Source organism: Athene noctua, chromosome 16 (genome assembly GCF_965140245.1).
Source record: "Athene noctua chromosome 16, bAthNoc1.hap1.1, whole genome shotgun sequence".
NCBI lineage: Eukaryota > Metazoa > Chordata > Aves > Strigiformes > Strigidae > Athene > Athene noctua.
Genome location: NC_134052.1, coordinates 11884227 through 11908597, shown reverse-complemented (window position 1 = coordinate 11908597; position 24371 = coordinate 11884227). Strand labels below are relative to the sequence as shown.

The window sequence follows — 24371 nt, the reverse complement described above, 5'->3', positions numbered from 1 at the left end:
CATTTTTTTCTAAATTGGTAAGATTTGGGGCTAGCAGGAATTTTAGTACACCTCTCTCTAGCACTTAGTTCTTAAATAACTTTTAAACCCAGAGGAGTGCTAGAATTTAACATCTTCCCAATTGACAGGAAAAGTGTCAGCCCAGCATTCCTCCTCTGATGAGATGTGTCCCTTCCTCCAGTGCCCCATATTGGCTTACTGAAGCATCTCTGTGACTCCTGAAGGAGAAGTCAGAGAGTTCACACTAGTTCTTGCATATCTACAGCCCCCATCCCAGCAGAAACTTGTCTCTCTGGATCTAATTAGGGCTCAAGGAATAGCCTGTCTTTTAAACCAAGATGACAGAAGTCAGGTTCCACTATTAAAAAACAAAAAACAAAACTAAAAGGAGAAAAACCTTTATACAGACTGCAAGATTTCTGATGTATTGAAAATCAAGATATCCCACTGTTACTCAGGATGACTGAGGAGCTGCAGCATTCATGTTTCCAAAGGTCGCTGTCTTGTTATTATTTCCCCATCAGGTTGAATGAAAGGAGCACTTTCTTTCATTTTGTTGGAAATCCAAACCATGAAATAAATATCAACATGGTTAAACTAAAATAAATCTATCATCCTGTAAATTTCTAAATAAATCAATATACTGTTATGTTTTGAAATGGTAAAAGACAAATTTCTCCCCCTCTATAATTCAAAACCAGCCTTAACCAATTACTTCAAACTTTTCCCCAGACGAGACACATCTTCTTTGGCTCAATGTTTCACACGAGAATTTTCAAGCCAAAAAGAGTTTCTTCCACAGACAAAATTGGAAATAAGAGATTAAAATCACCCTAATGATAGGTACTGGGTTGTGCCTTTCAACTATGGATCCATGCCCATATCTCTATAATTGTGACAATATTTTTCCAAGCAGAGTATCATGTTGTATGTAACACTGAAACTTCCTGGTCTCTACTCCTTCTCTGCTGCATGGTTACCATCTTATTTTTATAAGCATTCCATTCTGGGGCTGGCCCTTCAGCTTTGGCAGAGCCAGGCAGCTTCTGCTTTAAAGCGGCTATTTTGCAACTAGCTGCTGCTTGCTGCATCTTTCTTTTTCAGCCAGCAAGTACCTGTAATGTTTTCCTCTCCAGCTACTGAGAAAAGGGCACATTCTCACAGGTGCTGCCCCTAAAACTGGGCATGTGGTGGGAATAACCAGCAGTGACCTGGACCACGTAAGGCATTGCCAGGGTGGGTTTCATTTCTGGTTTCTTTTTGGAAGGGCTGCAAAATGGATGGTTTTAAACAAGATCATAAAAAAATTTTCTATATTCACATCCTGCTCATGCTGGTATTTCTGTTGCCGGACTAGTCAGGCTTGCATCAAAGGAAAGTTTTCACTGCCACCCCAAATCAACGAATAAACATCAGGGGAGCCACAAACAGCACCACCAGGCACTTCTGAACACTTGCTGGCTCAAAAATAGTGGTCGGCAGGGCAATGGCAGCAAACTTTGCTTAATATTTTAAGCAAAGTAACTACTGTATGATTTAACTTTACTTGGGCTGTTCTGCAGTGAGAATCTAGCCCTTTACAAATAATAATTAATGTTCTATTTTTTCCTTAAAAGCAAACAAACAAAAAACCGAAATGAGCAGATTTAGAGCACCCAAAATGCCAAGCAGTGCCTGGAGGGGAGGTCTGCCTGTCCTGGGCTGCCAGGGCGGGAGCCTTGTTCATACAACTATTTGCCCACAAGACAAAGCATCTACCTTGTCCTAGAGGGAGACATAGTTGGTTCCTTCCCATTTTCCTCAGCCTTTTAATTGCTGTAGTTAAAAGAGTCACCCACCACGGGTGAACACCAACCAAGAGAAAAATTCAACCATGGTCACAGTCCTGGAGGCACCGCAGCCGCCAGGAGCCCTCAGGATGTTTTTGCCTGATCCTTACTCCATATCAGACACCTGCATCAAGGTAATAAGTACATCACAGATTTTTAGCAGAAGTTACTTGCTGCTCTGGCAGGCAGTAATTAGATTACAAGAATTACAGAAATGACAGGCTGGTTGTCTATTCACTGTATGGGCAGCCTGCAATGGCTTGGATCAGAGTAAAGCATTCAGATTAACGCAGGGATGAGCTCAGTGTAAATCCACATAATGCCAAAATAATACGTATTAATAAATAATGCCTCTGAACCAGCACACTTTGCTGCCGCAGTGCTCATCCTTATCCCCTCCTGGCTATCTCACCAAACTACCAAAATCTCCTATGTACAGGGCCCTCTGGTCATTTGCTTTTCTAGAGCATCTCAGCATCATCCCTTCCCCTGTGCCATACCCCTGGTTCACACTTCTATTAGAAAATTCTAAATAGGTGGGAAAATGCTGGGAACCTGCCTGCGTAAGGGCTGCAAGCATACCTTGCAGTGGCAACCACAACAGCATTCCAGATACTGGTATACAAATGAACATAACAGACACTCAGCTTTGCTTATAAAACGCCCCTATCCAGTACTGCTACAATGATAGCTTTAGAAATTAGAGCAAGGTTTTGCCATATATGGGAAAGCTGACCTGCGGCTGTTGTACCAGCGTCGGTCCGTTCCCCGGGCACTGCGCAGCAGAGCCGGAGCCCTACAAACGCTGCCTGCCGCTTCGTCTGCGCTCAGTAAAAAGGATGGGTGCTCCCTTGAGTGACCTGGGGCAACGCTGCTTTGCAAGCAGCCTGTAGCCAGCTTATATCTGTACTTGGTTCACTTGCCAGCTTGCGTGAACCCGTAACAATAAAGCTAGTACATTTTTCCAGTCCTTCTATCTCAAGTTGCATTTGTATATCCATTACTTCTGCGCCTACAACAGGGCTAACGCTGAGGTCTAAGCATCTCTATCCTCCTCTGTGCTTGGGTTTTACTCCCTTAGGAGGTGCCCTGGGGCCTGTCGGGCTCAGGACCTCCACTCAAGACCCCTGCATCGGGTCGAGGGACCCCACTGGGCCAAGTTTTAATGGTCATAGATGATGCATGAAAACCCCAAGAGCGGCTGTTTGTAAGAACAGTGCTAACAGACATGTCCCTTGGGCTACGTGAAAGCATTTGAGTGAGCACGTTGCTGCAGACCTCGTGGCTGCAGAGCTCCTGACGGAGAGCCAAGGACCACGCACAGGGGCTCTCTCTGAACTGCTGGTGGCAGCTGTCAGTGTTTTGGGGAATATTCCATTGTTCTGAATGTATAGAAAGCGCAGAGAAACCCATGCCAGCAACCGCGGCAGAGCAGCCGGGGCACTGCCGGCAGCTGGAGGAGTCTCACTGGGAGCAGTTTCTTCCACGGGTTTGGTAACGTACATTGCATGTAGTACTTTGGACTGAATCAAACAACCTAGCTGCTCACAAAATCCTAACTCCGGGTAACTGTACGCGCAGCAGGGTGTATTTATAAACTCCTTAAAAAAAAAGCAGATGAGCACGGCTGGGACTATCCAGCTGCAGCTCTGGTTATGCCAGACAGCTGCTCTGTCAAAACTTACGGGAGAAACCTCATTTCTTTGCAGGGGATGCCCTTTGATACTCGGCAGGAGTCTGTTTTGGCAGCTATACGTTGCCTAAGGGAGAGATCTTTGAGAGGTGATTTTTTAAGATACCGATGGTATGTGCTGGATACCTGGCTATGTACTTCTGCGAGGGACTTGCAGGGGAAAGGGGAATAAAATACTGGGTAAGCACTAATAATCATTACTTAATCTACTTTTTTTCCCCTCACAGTTGTTAAAATCAAGCAAATCGATCACATGTAACTTTAGAGCTTTCCGACACACATTTTACATTCTGCAGGTTTCAGACCTGTGCATGGGGAGCTGGGGCTGGGGGCTGCCCTGCAGGAAGGAGACCCTCCAGCAGCTTTCCACTGACCAAGCGAGCGGTGTGGCAGGGGTTAGAGCCGCAGAGCTAGTGAGTAAGAGTAAAGACTTCAACAGTTAAAACTAGTATCTCAGTACAGGAACAGAACCGTCACAATCTGACAGAAGAAATTAAAATTGTAGATTGGTAATCTCAGTGTTGTTATTAACATGGAAACAAACTACTTAAGTAACTGAAAGCCTTGCATCACTTTAGGAAATGTTAATTACATCGGTGGTTTTACTGTAATAAGGTTCTTTTTCCTTTCCAGTTTTCTAAAGCCTTAGGAATATTTCAAAGGGAATCCTTCCCAAATATGCAAACAGCAAGTCAATACTCTGAGGTTTTTTGCCAAGCTTCCTTTTCCCTGCATCTCTCACTCAAGAAAATATGATTAAAAATACATTCAAATAAATAGAAAGGGACTAAAGAACATGAGTTTAGCAGGTCTAATATTGCCAAATAGTTATAGATAATCAAAATCATGGTTAAACTAGTCATACATTTCCTCATCCAGTGTGGCCTCCTGATGTTAATGTACTCCCTTGTAGTAAGAAGTAATTTAAATGTCTGCTCCTGCTATTGCACACAGGAAAGAGAAATGCAGAAATTTGGGAAAGCGCAAGAAGATCTCCAGCAAGCTCTGGCAGAGGCTGTTCCAGCAAGCTGCGAGTTTTCTGCTTTGAGACACTGATGGGTTTTACTATATGAATTGTGTCAAGAATAAATTGGGTTCCTGTTCTGTCACCAAAGACCCTCAGCATTTTCCTTGTTTTAATTAACTAACCTTCTCTGGGGGAAAAAATACTAAGGACCAATAACAAATGTCTTAATTAGTATTTCATTAATTGCATTCCTGCTTTTATTTAAAAATGCCATGCTACAGCTTCTCAAAATATTAGTTTTCCTTGTACTCATTTTTAGTACCTATAAAAACTCTAAAAATCTATTTTGACCAAGATTTAGTATTTTTAGTTTTAAAACCCAAACTATTTGGTATTACTTTCTCCCATCATTTACGATTTCTAAATTTCTACTCATGGTTGCTGCTATTAAATTCCCCACTTCTCTTTTAAATATAGATGTTGCAATTGCATGTTTAATGCTACAGTTACAGTTCACATTTAGGACAAAGCTGACTCCTTAGCACTGAGCCAGTATAAACGTACAGAATAATCCTCAAATACATGTAAAGCAGTTTCATGCATCTCCATGCCTCTTGGCACCAAGTCTGTAGTAACGCTGACAAAATTAAGTAAACTAATCTGAAAATCATGTAATACTATTTACATGAAAAACTGGACCAACTAATTTTTAAAACTACATCAAAATTCTGAAAAATATGAACTATATCCATCTTACTCATCTATGTATAAATTTGTAACTATGAGGAAGAAACACACTGTCCAATATTTTAAATTAACAAATAGTATTTATGACATCTTGAATGTAAGCGGAGGGGAGGGCAGGTTCCAAGGAAAAATGCAAGTATAAAAAAGGTTGATTCAACACCCCCCCTTTGTCCTTACAGTGATAACATGCAATAGGAAAAGTTTACCAGGAAAAATGGTAATTATCTTCTTTTAGAGATTTTTGGCTTTGCAAGTACTGTCTTTTCTAACAAAATTTAATTATTATGTTAAGTTTGTAGAGAACAGTATTGAATTCACTACCATTCCTCCAAAAATTCTACTTCTGTGAAAATAATTCTGAACAAACAAGGACTGCAAGACCTTAGCTGTACCTTCCAGAGATACTGTATTTTTACATTGTCAAAAAATTACTAATATTTTACATCTTCTCAAAGCTAATATATTCTCTATATAAGCAAATACAGTTTATTGGAAATTTTAATAATATAAATCATCCCTTTCAAATAAAATGATAAATAATTAATGCACTCTAGATTCTGATACTTAAATATTTTTTATTATTTTAGATGGTAGTAAAAATACCCACGAGTATTTAAGTACTTACTGTGTCTGTTTGCACTCTATGAACAATATCCTCACCATCATACCATTGGCAGGAGGGGGGTTAAATTATATTACAAGTAACAATCACACGATTTCTTTAATGCTCAGGCAAATGAAAAAATACAACTGTGGAATTCTGTTATCTAAATCAACATAATCCTAGGAGTTAATTTTAGCTAGCTGTTATCAATCACCAACATGAAGAGACATGCCACCTGAATTCTCCAAATTGGGAAAACAACAGAATGTTAAAGAGGATATGAACATAAGTAAAATAACTCGAAAGGCAATGGGAACAATTTAACAAGTTAGCAGAGCCGTATGTAGAAATACAGGAATTTCATATGCTGTAAGTAGACACTTTTATATTACAGTAAAGAGAAAAATTTTTACTTTTTTTACTTTCACTCCTGCACCACCAACACAATTTGGAATTAGATATATATAATTCAACAATTCATTAACACAATCAAAACCAACAAATGACTAACCAAGGAATCACTACGTCTGAGACTATTTTTTTTTTACCTATGCTAGACAGTAAAGTAATACACTTTTAAAACATCTTGTGTATGCTCATCTTAAATTCCTTCACAAGATTTATTATCTCAGTCTAATTTCTTTGCAGATTCCCAAGGGATTAATTTCAACTACATTTGAGCTATTTTCTCCTAGTTCTGAAATAAATTATGAAGGGAAACAAATATTAAGTATGTAAAAAGGTAACAATTTTAAAATTACATTCCTGGAAAAAAAACACTCTTTTACATGTTAAATTCCCTAAAGAACAGAAACGGGCAAGATGTATTTCAGACATCTGACTATTAGTCAACTATTGTTAAAGTGATCCAATTATTAAATAGTCAAGAATTATTTATTTTACTTATATAAACTATCCCTCTTCGCTGGGTCTGGAATAAATTAACACATCCACATGTTTCTTTGCTTACTATGCCAAGAGGAATGACTAATATTTTTCTATAATAATATTTTGATAAGAAAATTAATGTGCAGTTTAGGTTCATAACAGGAGTTTCTGCATCGTTTTTATGTGCTGAATCAAATATGATCGAATTAGAAGGATTTGAACAACCTAATTTAAAACCAGAACAGCTTTGCTCAAATACAAGAAGTATTTTTTTTAGCTACTCTATCATATGAAAGCATATTTGTGCTTTCCAAAATATACTGGTTAAAGGATTTAGACAGGCTTCATATGAAATGTATTTAAACATCAAAACTAATTTAAAATGATCTAGAGAAACAAGCTGTGGAATGTCCAATCCTTAAAAAAAAAAAAAAGAAAAAAAAAAAAAAAACCACCAACATAATTAAATGCTCACGGCTTCGCTTGCTAAATACAATTAAGGACATTGGCCTCCCTTCTCCCTTTGGCAGATGAAATGCCCCCCCGCCATGCAGAAGCACTTGCAGCCACCTTGGAGGCCAACGCCGGACCCAAAAAACCGGAGAGGCATCAACCTGCGATGTAAAACCGGGGATTCCCAGATGCATCACTGATGTCTCGATACAAAAACTCGCGTCCCCTCGTCCACCGAGTCTGTGTGCGGTGGCCACTGGCCAGGGCGCCCCCACGCCCGGGCCGCGGGGCAGGGCAGGGCACCGCGCAGCGCAGCGCGGGTCGGGGCGCAGGGACCCGCCCGCCAGCGCGTATCCTCCATCCAACGCCAGTAACGGCAACTAAACGGGGGGAAGGCGTTACAAAATGCACCGCTGAAGCACCCCGTGCCTTTAACCTGGGCGATGAAGAGCCAGGTGGGAAGTTTCGGCTGGTAAATTTAAAATAATAATAATATTAATATTAATATTAATAATAATAATAATGATAATAATAATAATAATAATAATATCGGATTAAAATTGCCTCTAAACTACAGCACCTTCTGTTTGTCCCTATCCTGTGGAGGGGCAGCTTCAGGAACCAGATCTGCCTGTCTGTCACAACAATTGTTTCTGTCTCGGTTATCTAGTCCAGTCAAAACAAGCCAAGTTTATAGCCAGAGCTGCAAAAAACTCGCCAAGGAGACTTCTGCAAGCCCTCCTGAGCCTCTCCCCCTGCCCACCCACCCCCTGCAGCTCTCTCCTCCCCCCTGACCCCGTCCCGGCACCGCCATCACACCCGGAGCCCTCAACATCTCGAGCCCCACTGCGAGACGGGACCGGCCAACCCTTTGCTCCGCAGAACAAGCTACTCAAGGTCTCTCCGTCCTGTCCTATCGCTCGGTTCGCTGCTCGCCCCCCCTCTGCCAGCCCGCGGTCCCCTGGAGCCAAGCCTGCACCTTCTCATCTGCGGGGAGCCCCGGTGCTCCCCGCCACCCCCGAGCTGCAGCTCTGCGGGAGATTTGTCATCCGTCTGCCCGGGGAGGGGGGGGTGCTGCTGCCAGGGCTGAGGGGCCGGAGCAGGGCGACAAGAGTGAAGTCTGCAGCCTAGAAGCGACAAGAGGGTCTTAAAAAACAAAGCAAGAACACCACTATAAAAAGAAAAAAGAAAAAAAAGCCAAAACAAAAAACCAAAACACAACAAAAGACACACACCCCAAAAAAACTCCGCATCAAACCCAACAACCAAAACAAAACAAAAAAAAACCACGAAAAAGGTGAAAAGGAAGAGGAAAAAAAAAATGTGAGAAAGAACACCAAGGACCTTCTAACTGTCTGTCCCAGGACTATGTGAGAGGCTCAGCAAGAGAGGAATTTGTTCCCCCTTTCTGGCACAAAGTTTCAGCAAACAGACAAACAAACAAACAAACAAACAAAATCCATAAAAACGTCGAAAAGTAACCAAAGCTCATCCTCTGCAGTGTGCAGGGTCCTGCTTTAATGTTTTCACTCTGCAGAAGGGTTTGCTTTGGGATTTCTTGCTGGAGGGCGCAGGGCAGAAGCAGATCAGAAGGGAAAAGTTCCCAAGAGGGTTTAAGAAGTTACTGCACATTTATTTCACCAGATGCTATTTTTAACCCTGCTGTTACTATTTTTACCCATGTCAGTGTTTTCCATTTGCTGAACTCTGTCCCCAAGCAGGCAGAGCTCCGCTGCTCCCCATCACCCGCCGCTCCCCCATCCCACCCGCGGCCCCGCTGCCCCCGCCACGGCGCCCCCCCTCCTCCTTCCCCCTTCAGCGCTTGCATTTCATTTCAGACTGCACTTTTGGAGCTCTTTAAACAGCATCAGAAAAAAATGCACTCCCCTCCTCCTGCCCCTCCTTTGTATGGAGAGAGAGAGATATCTATATATATAAAAAAAAAAAAAAAAGTTGCACGCGGTGCAAAGTCCAAAGGCGATCACCCAGCAAATCTGCTGCTTTAACTTCATTCCTCTCCAAACACATTCCTGCCAACGGGGAGGGGAAAAAAAAAAAAAAAAAAGAAAAAAAAGAAAAAGCAAACAAACGCCACTGTTGCTAAGTTTTGCACTTTATACCCTTTTATATTTACAATCCTCTCCTGGCTAAAAATAGCAACACATGATCCATTTATAACTGGCCGGACATGCCCCGGAGCCGCTGGCGGGGCCCTGGCTGATGAAAGGAGCTCTTTGCGTTCCTTCTACCTGAGCTCATCTCCCGCTTAAAGGGCTCAGACAGCTCTGCTTCCACAAAGCACGCATTGAAATGACTGCTGCTTCCAGGGGAGATCAGGATAAGGGACGGGAAAAAAACAAGAAAAATTTAAAAAAGGCAGTAACCCACGCAGGCTGCCCCATGCCCTTCTTGGCACACTTGAAAAACGTACAATTAGGGAGGCAGCAGGGAAACGGCAGAGGTGGTCCAGGCCTGGCAGGCAGCCCCAGCACAGGCAGGGCCTCACCGGGCATACAGCAAAGGGGGCTCCAGAGGCAGCTCCAGCTTGGCTCCATATGGGATCAACACATGAACTCACTCTGAAGGAGCGGTGGGAGCAAGTGCGGACCCGGCCCTGGGGGCAGGTCTGAAGGCTCCTCTGGAAATGACTTTAGACTTGCACTCAGACGTGGATGCTGGAAATGAGCTCTAGATGTGGCTTTAGAGGTGGCTCTAGAAATGATGCTGGAAACAGCTCCTGGTTTGACTCCAGACAACTCTACATGTGGGTCTTGGGTTTGGGGGTGGAGAGGGGCTGGAACCAGCTCAAGGGCGATGCTCGTGTCAGCTCTAGGAGTTGGGACTACAAGTGGCACCACAACTGGCAAAAACATAAATACACATTGTTATCTACAATAATTATTCATGCAGGAGATTTTAACAATGTGGGATTTATTCCTTCACTGTTACTAATGCCTTCTGAATTCGATGTTAAGAATTTCCATTAGCACCTGTGCAGGACTTAGAAACTGCCTGTGCAGCAGAAAGAGCTGCGGGACTAAAACGAAGTCCCGAGGGTGAGGCACAGCACGCGGTTCAGTGGAAGCCACACCTTCACATTTAGGGAAACCAGGTGCCACACTAATCCCACCCCCTGTCTAATACCAACATGCTTCGGTGTTTTAAAATTTCCTGTCTTGGAAGCATGCGTTTCTTTGCTTTTACTCTCTTGTTACTGAAACAAAGAATCCTGGTCAGAGGCAGGATGACAACTTGGGCATCACTGAGCAGCAGCAACAAAAAACTACACCACCAGCAAACAACAGTATTTTAGTGCAGTTTCTCGCAAATGAACAAATCCCAGCCACTTAAAAAGAAGGGGTCAAATCCTCCCAAAGTTATGAGACTTTAAAAGAAAATACACCTTCCAGTTATGAGTCTTTTGGGTACACTTGAAACGTTTCTCAGTGCTCTTAAGAACTTGAAAATGTGGTTTGTTTGGACTGATAGCAGAAGTTCCGTGCCAGTGCCCCATGAATTGTAGCTGAGGAAAAAAGTAATAACCATGGTGTGACCCAGAGAAAAAATGATGTTGCCAACTGTTACGATCATTACCTACATTTATTCCTCCTAATAGCCCCATTTCAGTTGCTTTTCTGATATTCTTCTTGATTTGGGCTTCTTGGTGGGAAATCACATCACCTCGTGTCTTGTCTGCACAAAAGTTTTCAGGCTGTATTTTCTTTCCATAGCTCTACCACGTATACACTCACTTCACTTTGTTTATACAGGAACAAAAAGTGTCTATGTGTACCATGCCTTTCCAAAATTTCACATATCACCAAAACAGACATTCAGCAAGCTGGTCAGATTTTTCTTGAAGCTGTGCTCATTGTATGCATTATAAAATTTTTATATATATGTAATGTATATTTATGTATATGTATTATACAGATTTCTATCAATTTCAAGTAGCTTCTAGCTGCCTGATACAGGCAGGGGTTCACACTAACCACCTCCCATGATCCAACATTAGCAATCAAGTGCCATTTTCAAGATGCTTTAGAAAGGCTGAAAGCAAAATCACTGAAAACCATGATCCTGAATGTCATTAATATGAGGAGAATGCAGCAGTGGTTCTTCACATGCCTTTCTGGGAGGAGATGCTTTAAGCGGGGAAGTGGAAACTTCACTGTCGCATTGCTATCAGTGTTTTAACTGTCTCGGTGTTTGCAAGAAATCCAGATTATCCTTTCTTCACTGAGTTGCTGCAGAATGCCAGTCAAGCATGCATTCAGAAGACACAGGAAGATGTAAGCATCCCTGGAGAAACCTGCCATGAGAAACCTGCCCTGTAGTGGTTGCTGTGCAGTGCAAAATATTTGTCAGAGCAAGACAGAGTTCAGTCCAAGGGCTGGGAGTAATTTCTAACCAGGCATGGAGTGGAAATCTCTGCAAAGGGCCTGAATTTGCCATGGAAGCACTATGTTCCTGGGATTTCAAAAGCAGAAGCAAGACAGGTACAAAAAACCCCAACTTCACCCAAGCTATGAATAAATGCTTGTGCAATAACGTTACAGAAATTGATATTTTTATTATTAAGGCAAAGTAGGGCTCAAGGAACTTTTTTTTTTCCCAACTGAGATGCAAATAATAAGCCATTGCAGATGTAAAAACTAGAGTGGAAACTGTAGCTAGCGGACAGTGGCAACCATACCTGAGAGCTGGGGCCCCAGGCACAGCCCCAGCTTCACTGACCAGCCTCCCCAGTCTCACCCACACAATGCTGCTTGGGAAAGGCTTGTCCTGTGCACCCAGGGACCCAGGTTTTTAACCAAAAGGACCCAGCTGGGTTGGGCAGCTACAAAATGCAACAAGCTTTTCCAGGACTTGGTGAGGCATCTGACATCTTTCTTCTGAATGTGTCTCTAAAGGGTTATTTTGGGAAGAGCACCCTGAGCCAGGAGGTCCCTAGCCCAGCTGGTGCAGGCTCCTGGGTTACAGCCTCCCTGGTATTCTTGCCCTACGCACTTTGCAAAGGCAGCTGCCTGCCTCGTCCTCTCCAGCCAGAAGCTCCTCTCGCTCTCAGCCCACTCTTCGGACTGACCCCTGAGTAAAGTCTCCTGCTTTCTTGCCAGCTGTCTCAATTTTCAACTGCTTCCCAGCCCCACAAGCTCTCACCCCCCCGGGTGCTTTTCTCTGCTCCTTCACTTCCCTGGCCCTTTCACGTTCTTGCCCTCTTCCTTTCTTAACCTGAAACCCACCCTCAGTCCTTGCAGCTTTGGCCCCCTCTTCTGTTAGCAAAAACAAACTCCCTGGTCATGTTCCTCTTGGAGGTCTGCCACGTATTCATTAAATGGAAATGCCACTTATTTTTCTTCTCCCCTTCTTTTTTTTCTACCCCTCCTTTTTGGAGGGCAATGGTAGAGCAGGTACAAAGAGAACAAAGAGACAGTACAACTTGTCCCTGCAACACTGCAATACAGGGTGTGATGTTTGTTGGTGTCCTCTGGAGCAGAACTGCGTGAGCTCCAGCACAGGTCTCAGGGCCATTTCTGGTGTCAAAGCTTAGTGTTTGCTGTATTAAAGATATATGTTGTACAGATCTCCTCATTTAATGTCTTGCATTATCCAACTTCGGCCTGGCAGAAGCAAAGGGAAGGAGAAAAGGGAGCATGTGTATGTCTTGTGAAAACACAGTCCAGTTCTAAATAACATGCATCCACCCTGGAAGATGATCTCGGAGACTGTTTCTGCCCTGAAGCCCTTCCACACTCCTGCCAAAGCTCCCGACCAAGGAGTGCCCCTTCAGATTTGCGATTGCTGCTTCCAGATATCACAGTCCAGCATCCCCTGCCACGAGTGGGCATTCCACCTTTCAGTAAAAGACTAGAAATCTAGCATCTCTAGCTGTAGTAGCATAGAATTATGGATTCAAGGTGTATGAACCCCTGACCTCAGTGGTGCATTTAACTACATGCCAGAACTCAGGCGGCAGGCAGAGCTGTGCAGGGTACAGAGACAGGCAGGCTGATCCCCATAAACTAAACTGAGTGCAATAGCAGCAAAAGCTCATTTTTGTATGAGGCCATATTTATTCTAGGATAATTCTTTCCAGAATCGAGTTATCTTGCTCCTTAAGCAGGTCAGAATGTAATAAAACAGAAATAAGGTTGTATATGTAAATAAGTCTTCTACACTGAGAAAATAAATTATGCTGGGGAAAGAGACAATTAAGAAACAACAGCTTTCCCATTAATACCAAGTTTACCATCTTTTATGCCTGCCTACAGACATGTAACATGCAGTATTTCACACATTGCCCTTGCATTTTGGTCCAAAATACCTAAGGGATCTGCTGGGTGCTTCACCTGGGGAGGGGGAAATCTACCTGTAATAATTAGGAGCATCTTCCCTCAGCCTGTACCAGGGAGCACCAAGGCAGCTCTAATAGGTAATCAATCACATAACTCTTCACAGCACTGCTCCAGCGTGGTAGGACTTCCAGCAAAAGAAAAGCAGTCATTTTGGCTTTGTGCAAATCAAAACCAGCCTGAGGTCACCTAATGAAGGAGTTGTGTGAAACTATGTGTGTAGCAGAGAGCAGTACTTGTGCCAAAGGCTTTTAAACTTCCTTGTTTAAGTGGTCAAAAAAAGCCCAAGTGATCCTGAGCTACTGGATCTCCAGATGGCCATTGACCTTTATATTTATTTTAAACTATTTTTCTCATAAGTCAAACAATTGAATGATTTCTAAATTCTCTTCCCTCTGACCTCTTATTTTCTTCCTGTTTTAGTCTAGAAATACTCATTCAAGACTCAAATTAAGAGTGGGTATGGCCCAAATGTTGCAATTCTTCATTCCACAGATTGCTATCACTATTGCAAATGCTATTCCTGCTGGATCTGGAGAAACCCACACAAAAGGACACTATAAAAGACATTTGAATAGTATTTGCAAAAAATATAGAGACTTTGAATTATCTTTACAAAAATAATCCTCAAGAATTAGAAAGAAATTTTTAGCAGGGGAGCATTGCACTATTTTTACCAGGGGAGCACTGCAAGTGATGCCTTCTGTTCTCAGCAGTGCCTCAAAAGTTCATTTTGTGGATCCAGGTAATTACTAGTGCTATGATTGCATTACCCCTGTGGAATCATTCTCTCAGGCTGAATTCGTTTCTGCAAACACACCAGTATCACTCAGAGATTCTGCTTTTGAACAAAGATGACTTAACCTGCTTTGATCACACGTGCTGGGACACAAGAGGTAGAGAGCTGAACAGAAGGGAATTCTAGAGAATGGAGGAAATCACACAGCCAGCTTTGTCAGACTGCTAAAATAGATGCTGTAGTTTTGGGAGCAACTGTGGCTTTATTGCTCAGAAGTTGAAGAGCAGGCTTGCAACCTGGGCTCCCTCCAGCAGCTGCCTCAAGGAGAGCTGGAATTCTGCTGGCAAAACCACAGTCCAATGAGTCCAGGGGCTATAGGCTCCTTGCACAGTTGTAGTCATGCCAGTATGTTTAGGAAGGTGTAACACCTCTAGCAGACCACAGTTGCTTTATACTGCCATAATTATATCCATACAGTTTATGCCATTACAAATATTGTACCGGTCCACAGCCTCCCAGACATTGTTATCCCAGTACCAAATTCTTTGTTAAGGTAATGAGTCATACTGGAGAAGATTCTGCTCTGTTATCTCCACCACCTATACTAAGAAAGGGCCATGGGAGCTGAGGAATGGTTTATAAAGCTATGCACTGGGCTCTGCTGGCACCGAGCATCCCAGACTACAAACTGGCATCCTGCAGGACCTGGCCCATCACGGATTTGAAAGCTCCACTGCCCAGGACTCCTTCTACCATCACTTCCTGACAACACCTTCCTTACCACAGAGCAACTAAAAAACCTTCCCAAACGAGCACATTTCCCTTCATGCTATTATTAATAGTCTCCCAGATTTGTCCGAGTACTCAAAATTACACCAAAATAACTTATCTGCTCATACTGGGCTGAACACTCTAAAGAACCAAGCCCCAACAAATAAACACCCAGTGTCGTATGGGAGACACCATCAGACCTTTAAAGTGTCGCAGCACTTGAGGGCGCTGCTGCAATAATTTTAACTCACCCTAAAAATCTCTTCGTTTTATTATGAATTAAAGTTTTCTGTTAAAGACCTGTGTTGACACACTATTGCAGTTACACAGTGGCCCTACTATTTTGGTAAACAATGAGCAGAAGTTAGGACTAACATTTAACATTCAAGGTTAGCACCTAGTTATCCTTTCCAATATTTGCACAAAGTGATAAAGTGGAAGTAGAACAAGAAAACAGTTTAATTCAGAAGTGGGGTTTTTTCCATATAATTTATTTGCTCTAGGTCAAATGAGAAGCTGTGAGAAATCATGTCTATTCATGGAAAAAAAAAAAAAAACAATAATTGGGGATGAAGATGCAAACTTAAGGGAGATACATGAGTTGCTGTAGTCCTTTATGGGCAGACTGATGACACTGTTTTGCTCTGTTTTCCCTGGCCTTCAATAGCATCCTCCCTGCAAAGGCTCCTTGGCCCTTAAAAATAAACCCACATCCCTCCTGCACCTTCTACCTGCTACATCCTGCACTGCATCCTTCCCACCTTCCATCTTGCTGGAGCCAGGTCCTGCAGGATGCTGATGTGCAGTTTGGGATGCTTAGTGCCAGATCCAAGATCCACACATATCAGTAATCATTTTCTTGAGATTCTACCTCAGGTGCACATCTACCTCCAGTGTTGGGTCATGGACACCTACATTCTCCATGGGTTATAGTAAAGTTTCAGCTTTTTCTGAATTAATGCCACTAGTCCCCCATTTGCTTCCTGCTCTGATGTGAAACAGGCTGGAGGAAAAACAGTCTTTTGACTGAAGTTACAACTTGCCAGCCTGAGAAAACTCTCTGTTCAGAAGTTCTACCAATGGAGTGTTGCATTTGATTACATCCTTTTTTTAATCACAGAACTTTCATATTTTGTTCTCTTTCTCAATTTTGAGCAGTATGCTCAATATTTTTCATTACCTGGCTGTCACAAAAAAATATATTGGGGGGGAGAAAACTGACAAATTTGCATTTGAACTTTCAATTAATACTGACTGCTTAACAGAAAAGGAGTAAAGGGAAACAGTGAAGACTGAAAAGAACTTTCACAACTTTTTTTAATATTCCTGCAGCACTGTATTTCCGCATCGTTTTATTCAACAGTTCTCTGTGTTGTTAAGAATATTTTAAGATGTCCTTGCCAGTGTTTCAGAAAATGCCTGCCCTTAATTTTGAGAAAGCAGAAATACCATAAAGCAGGTGTGCTTGACAACACATCCTAAAGTATACAGACTGTTTTGCCAAAGATAAGAGACAACTACAGCATGAGTCCTGTAAGAATACATTCATCTAAGGATTACTACTTACATGCAAAAATCATCTTCAACTGTAAAAAGGCAAGGACAAAGTTAATAAAGGGAAAGCAATCAAAGAAAGATGTCGTAAAATCCACATTTGTCAAGAAAACAAAGAATAGATCACAAATAACTCAGTACTTCATATGCAAATGAACGAATCCTTTCTTCTATAGTGTTCTGTGATTAGTTGAGTAAGAGTTAAGCTTTAAAAATAAGTAATAACGAAAAGTGCATGTCCCGTTTTAACAGTTCTAGTTGTGACATGATATTGATCTCCGTGTTTATAGTTGGAAACCAGAGCAGCACATTTTACACTTGAGTTTTGGCTTGCTGAAGCCCTCGAGAAGGCTCAACGCGACTTGAGACGGCAGGCAGACCGACAGCCGAGCTGCTCCCTGGGATCACTTACCTACCAAGAGATCTCCATTTGGCAGGGTTGGAAATCTTTCAATCTCCTATCTTTTCCTGCCGAACCAGCATAGCTGGAATCTTCCGTTAACAGTCAGCATGCTAATTTGCTGAGCTTCAGACTTAGCATTTCACAAAGACATATGAAAACCTCATATATCTGCTAAGTACAAACCTTCTAGGAACAATTCCAATAAGATGCTTCACGTTTCCTGCTCCATGAAAAAAAAAAAAAAACAACCACCAAACCACAAGACCTCATCTGTAATTGACCTTGACAGATATTGAGAACATTTGGCACCTATTAAACCCCCTTTAAGATGAGACCCTCTGAGCTATAAAAAGAAATGTAAATGTGAACTTTATACCACATTTAGTTTGCTGGAAACACTATCATGGTAGGTTCAGCCAGTTATTTTCCATTGAAAAATTATCTTCATAATATCCAGAACTAACTTTTTAAATGTTTATTGAGCAAGTAGGAGCCTTCTATTTCATCCCATGCATCTACTTTTTGCAGACAAGCTGTTAAAAGTAATACCTGACAAAGAGATCTGCATAGTATTGCTGTTATCCATCTAGTCCACACTTATGCACAGGGGATAGTTGGGAAAATACAAAAGTCCACTTAATTATCTTTTGTACTGAGACTTATTCCTACTTATAACTTAGATCATCAGAACCTCTATCAGACCATGTCTAGGAAGCACAGACAAAGCCAGGAACTATCAGCAGCAAGAAGCTCTGCCTTGGTTGAAACAAGGGCAGCTGTCCTTAGAGCCACAATCCATAGTCAAAGGACAGGAGGTGAAAATATATTGGAGGTTTTAGAGGTCCAAGAACACCACTTCCACTTGAGAAATGGAAAGGTCCAGCTTGGAAATAAGGCCAGCCAGCATTAGGCTCTCCCTTACTAATTAAAACCTAAGTGTTTAGCTGTTACTTAACGTCAGGAAAATCCCCCTTCCCCCAACACTGTCCTCACTGCCATGATTAGCTCCTGTGTGTGAGGGTCTCTCCCAGAACTCACTGTACTGAGACCCTTTGTTTTCCGTAAGCATCTGGGTCAGATGTAACATCATCTCTTTCTGGAGGGAATTTCAGGAAGTACTAGAAAACTGCTGCTATCCAAGTGACAGTGGGATGCTGGTGGAGGATAAAGCCAAACAGTAATAGAAATCTCATCTAAAAATTCAACATGAACATATCCTAATGACCAAGACACGTACTCTTCTTGTGACATCTTCACAAGAGAACTCAACTGAACCAAACGGTCCCCACAGACGTACGGAATTCATGCACTCCCAGCTCTGTTCCCATGGGGAGCTGGCAGGGATCCCTCCTACCCCACAGGCACAGCTTTAGCACTTCAGCTACACAAAAATCCCACTTTCTCTCCCGAAACACAATAGCTCCAACTGCATCTCACAGGCCTCCAGCATGAAAGGATGAGCCACTTCTGTACTACAACACAAAATGTGCTCGACTCTGAGTGCACAAACACAAAGAGCTATTCTTGCTCAGAATCAAGTCTTGCCCAGTGCCTTTTACTGGAGCACACTACCCTGTACCAGGCTATTCACGGGAACGTAGCATGTGAATCACAGACTGGGCAATAGCTGCTCATCCTCAAAAGCACAGATGTTGCAATGCTGCAGGGCAAGGTTTGAAGTTGGTTCAGGGCCTTTTACTTGATGAAATTGTAAAAAATTGGAACAGTCTTTCTGGTTTTAGCATTAAAAAAAAACTTGCCTAGCAGAGGGAATGCCTGAGTGTACTGATGGCTCAGGACAGACGTGCCAGGATGGACAGAGCTGTAAGAAGATGGGATTGAACTGCAGACTCTCCATCTCGAAAGCAGGAGACAGATCCCACATTCTTAAAAGACTTGGAAACTGCACAGGTTTAAGTTTAATTGTTAGCTATGGACCATGACAATAATATTAGGTGAATAACCATCCAAAAAATCTTAGAATTTCTCCGAAATAAATTAAATTCAACTATTTAGAAATCAATATTCTGAAAACTAAGTAAGAGCTTTCAAGCAGTCAAAATAAAGTTTCACTATCATATGGATTACCAAACAGCAATCAGTATAACAAAAAAAAAATATCACTCATTTGTATAAAATTGTAAATAATAAAGCTTATTTGTTATTATTAATGAAGATTATTTGAAGCCTGAGGATTAAAAAAATCAAAAAACCCCACAAAGTAGCTACACCTAGGCACTGCACTGACTACCAGTGGCACAAGACCAATCCTCACTTTTCTTGTAATCACCAACATCCGTGGTTTTCCAGTATGCCAGTCTGATATTATTAGTCTTGCCACTCACTCAGGGAAAACCAGCTTTACCACGAACTATATTCTCACCCTGTGCAGGGTTCCCATACCCTCCAGGTTTTTCAAGGGGCAGTTTTCCTTGGTGTTAAGCATTCCACAGGCCATACCCCTGTCAGGTTACTGAATGCTTTCCATTCTGAACAAACCTTGACGAGTGCCCTCCAACGTTTTCCTGTGTCTCACGGATGAACTCCTAATTCCCCAGTGAAGGACAATTACCAAGTTAGATCTGCTGCAAGTGTTAAAAAATTCAGGGTTTAGGATTATATGGAACTATACCCCTTGTCTTTGTCAAAGGTGTTTAGGTTTTTTAAAACAAAACAAAACAACCCTCAGAATTTCTTGTTCTCAGCTTTTCTATTAGGGCCTCTCTCATATTTCATCTATCAACATCCCTACTATTGCAGGGGGTCAGTCTGGCCCCTTGATCACTTCCCCAGAGATTCTCAGAAACCCCCTAGTTTTTGAGGCTTCTTGATTTATTTTTTGCCCATAGAGCTTTAAATTTGTAAGAAGGTGCTTGTGATCCTAATGCTTGTAGTATACCCTGGTGGATTTTTCATGATTTACTGCATTTTCTATGTTTGTCTGTGACAAAGGAGAACTCCAGCAAATGTTCTCAAGAGTCCACTCATGTCTCGCTAAAGCAACCACCACAAAGGAGTTTGCTTGCTACTCCACAGCGTGGCTGGCTTGTATAAAACAGTCCTCTTCACCCCTCCAAGAAGTTTCAAGTGAATAAATGACTTTGTTGAACTTGGAAGCAAGTTGTCTAAATTAAAACTGCATTCTCAAATGATTATTTTAAAAATGATAAAAAAATTAACCAGTCAGGTGAAGCCCTGTGAGTGTAGTATCTCTGGTGGCAGAGAACTGGGCTTTCTGCTCTTGAAGCAAAGAAATACTTCAGCTGTTTCAAGACACATTTGCCATATTTTAACCCTTACATTAATACACAAGCCTGCATGAAAATTCTGTTCTGTGAGAAAAATATCCCAGAGAATATTAATATTTTCAATCTGATTCTAAAGACACAGCTTCAAAATGCAAACGCAATATGCAAGCAAACTTGTTTTGACTGTGCAAATACATTATTAAAACTTGTTTCTGGAAGCCCAATGAAAGTTGGACTTGAAACCTCTCAGTGGAATTACATTTTCGTTCAAGCAATACCACATAGTTTGGAAGCCACAGAAAATATCTATTAAGACAGTTGCTAATTTAGAGAAAAAATGACCCCATCTGGAGCAGCGTCTGCAGTGCTGTTCATTGCACCACAAGAAAAATATTATTGTACTGCAACGTGTGAAGCCTTGTAATAAAGATGACGCCAGGTCAAAAGAATCTAACTTATAAAGAAAGGTTGAGGTTAAGATCTTACTGTTACTGTATAAGTCCAAAAGGAAGTTTAACATGAAGGGGTAGAAAAAAGATGAACTGAACTAATGACATTTTCCCCACCATGAACAATAAAGGCTTGCAACTCCAGGAAGATGTCTTCCAGTGATGCAAATGGAGGTAAATTAAGAGACCTTAGGAAGCATTATTTGGAACATAAAGAAATGTAAGCATAGCGAGAGATTATCAGAGCAGATTGCTTAAGTAAACGCATAGACCCCAGAGACAACCTAGGGGAAACTACATCCTCAAGTTAGAAACTTCTGTGCCTTAACAACAGAGAGTATCAGTCAAGTATTTATGAACAACAGCTCAAAGGGGTGGTAAGGGCATACCAAAACTACCTGATGGGAAACGTAACAAAGGGGGGTTTGCATTAGTCATCTGCCTGTGCAGCAGTGTTGTCTTGGTCAGTCCTGGGCACGTGTAGTATAAGACCAAGAAAACTCCATGACAGCAAGAGAGGTGCCAATTAATTCAGCAGTCTTCATGATTAGGGGAAAAGCTGAGTGAGATGCAGAGGACCTGAAGTGTAGTTTAAGGCACATCAGAAAGGAAATTAGGCACTTATACCCTTTATCTGAGTTAGTTCTGAGATGACAACGATAGAAAGGACAACCCAAAACCCAGCAGTGACAAGGAGTTCACTAGGTGCTAGTTTATACTGATGACAGTGGAAGGAAGGGAGCAAGCTCTGAACAAAGCAGCTGTAGAATGAACTGAGTCCCAGAGAGAAACAGTTGTAAAAAAAGATGTTCTGATAGGTCATTTGTTAAATAAAAGTGAGATGAGATTTTATAAAGCATCCTGTCAGCGGTAAGGGTTCAGAAATGCTAACGTATTTTTCTGAAAGCAGATCTGACATACTGCAGCTGTGGAAAGTGTGCTAGGGAATGGAGCAAGAGGCAACCCAACAGGGACAACAAGATGGAGCAGACAAGAGAGAGACCAAATAGTCATGGACAACACCCTCTGAGATCAGCAGTAGTCCAGGGGAGATCACCCTTCTTGCAGGACTCCAAGCTGTAAACTACACAGAACTCAAGCCCCGTGTTTCTAACGGCATGCTGAGCACATGCAGAGGAGCAAGCTGGTGAGCACTCCAGCTGACGGCCCCGGGGAGGAGAACCTGGGGGAAGCAGGAGCTTTCAGGGGTGGCAAGAGCAGACACAGCTTCCCTCCTCTCTTCTCTCCAGTACAATGCTCTGCTCACTTCATTCATCCAGCCTGAAACCTGTGAACAGGGACGGGGAGTTCAGCATCATGGCTTATGGGTGCATGCTCAAGCTGATGATGCTTAAAGGTTTTAGTAAGGACCAACTAAATAGCCTTTAACAAGGTAAGAACTGACAAGAAACTGTTTCTGCTGGAAAGACGTTGAATTTTCTCATGTTGCACATGTGAAAATCTGAATTACAGTTTGGTGTTAAAGTTTGCATAAGGATAAAGTCCTCCGTTTGTATGTGGCTTGCGCATATCTCCCGCATTCCTCCGCAGCCAAAACAATAAGTGACAATGTGCTGTCACACATGCACGTTCACCAGCCAGGCACCAGCTAAAAATAAACCCCACACATCACTAATGATACACCTCTGCCTCCAGGAGCCAGGCCACCACACTTAAACCAACGAGCAGATTTCTCCTCAACTGCAGCATCATTAGCCATAGAAATCTATCAGTAAGTCATCCTCTAAAGAAACTACAAATGAATACTGACCATCCTCAAGCAATAGTAGGAGGGTAACACCATGGTGCAACATAGACGTACTGGGCTGCCCACAGAGATGACCACAGCTCCCCACACCACCTCCCTGGCTCTTGGCTAATGCTGTCTGCCATCACCGTGTTAACTATGATTTCCTGAGTTCTCAATTCTAATTTCACATAAAATTACTCTAGCAGTATTCCTGAGAAAGAGGTGATCCATACTGAGCAAGATCAATGGGAAATGAAGAGACTAAGCATTCAAATACCATGCCAAGCCTGTTGTTGAGTAATCCAGATTTCAGCCAAATTAAACAGCGTGCAGTTATACAGGACTACAAACATCTGTTTTCAAGAGGTGGCCAGATCATTAGCAGCTAATTCTACATCTCTGTTACATTCCCTGCCATATGCTGGAGGATAATCTCAGCAAGCAGCAGGGATTTTCATCTCAAATCCGAACAAATCTGCTCTGCAAGGCTTCATGGTTTTTCTTATGTCCGTTACTAGATAATAACTCTCAGCTGCACTTCTCTGCTCTCTCCATGCCTCACATCTATTCTTTCACAACACCCAAAGGCTCCTGCAACCTGCCTAGTAACAACTGACAATTTCTTCATGCCATCCTAGAAAAAAATTCCCTCCTTTGCCAAGGGTGAATACAAAATTTCCCAGATAAACTCACACTTGGGTTGTCCCCTCCCCAGCTAGCACTGCCACAGTCACACACACTGGGCAGGGCTCTGAAAGTTTTTGTCCATCATCAGTGGGAAGAGCCTTCTGCTCTCATTCAAGTTCCTGAACATGTCTATGCATGTAGTGAACAGCATATAAAGAACAAAGGGAGAAGATCTGGGTTTATAAGCAACTTCATTAACTGAACATCAGAGACCTTTTTGGCTTTTTGCTTGGCAAAATCAAGGTGCCTACACTGAAAGCTGTGATGGCACTTTTGTGGCCCTAACAAACGTGTATATACAGAAACAGAATTTGATCTCTGGCATTAAGCACCAATAACAATAAAACTGGAGGTGACTGTAGTACCAATGAAAGACAAGAGACAGACTGCCCTGGAGCCTGAACTGACTCCCTTCTCCAGGACGTAAGCAGAGGGAGGCATCATGAATCTCTCACGTTCCCCAACCTGGTGGCATCGCTTCTCTGCCCAAGGGGGTACAAAAATCTCACTCAAGCTTTGGCCTCTTTGTTCCCTATCACGGTGTTATCTGTGCTGGGCTTTCTGACAGACCTACCAGTTGCTTCATCCCCAGGGGCATCTCCTGAATGCTGGCTGGGGAGAGGAGTAGCTGTCAGCAAGAGCTGCTGGTGTTTCCACCCCACGCATCCCATCCTCCAGATGAATGACAGCAGCGGGCTTGAAACAAACTTGAATGAACAGTGGTAGACCAACCCCAGGGTGGGGAGAGCTGTGAGGATCTGGTGGTCCCATCTCCTGCCAGCCCTCAAAGAAACAGGCAGCGTGATGAGAAGTTCTTGCAATCCCATAGCTTCCACTGAAGCCAGGAGTGGTGCCGCTGCTGGCAAGAAGGGGCATGCGGACAAGATATTTTTATCTTCCCTTCATTCCCATCCCTGTCAATCCAAAACAAACTTTAGCTAGTTAGAGGTGGGAAAGATGGTTCACGATGAGAAAAGGATTCCCTGGCTTGATTTGCGAGTCACCACTGGATATGTGGAGACGTGCCACTGCGGTGGCACAGCTGCATAAGTCCTGGCTTCCCAGCCTCCAGTAACCTTTCCAGACTAAAATAGCAGACCTACTGCTTGATTTTTAGCAGCTGAAGAGCAGCACTAAACCGCGTAAGTATTATGTAAAATGATCTTTTTCTAAGTGTATGTTTATTGTGCACAGAAGAAGTGGATTTAATTACAAACAACTGGAAGTTTTTAACAG

At 42.6% G+C, this 24371-nt stretch overlaps 1 protein-coding gene and 1 long non-coding RNA gene across 2 annotated transcripts in view; one reads left to right on the top strand and one right to left on the bottom strand.

Annotated features, from left to right (window-relative positions):
* GNAS (GNAS complex locus) overlaps positions 1-24371 on the bottom strand; it is a 163179-nt gene that overhangs the window by 125829 nt on the left and 12979 nt on the right. The window lies entirely within an intron of this gene.
* LOC141967127 (uncharacterized) lies at positions 3158-4747 on the top strand. Its single transcript, XR_012634654.1, has 3 exons — positions 3158-3323; positions 3539-3702; positions 4477-4747. It is a non-coding gene; the product is annotated as an uncharacterized LOC141967127 (long non-coding RNA).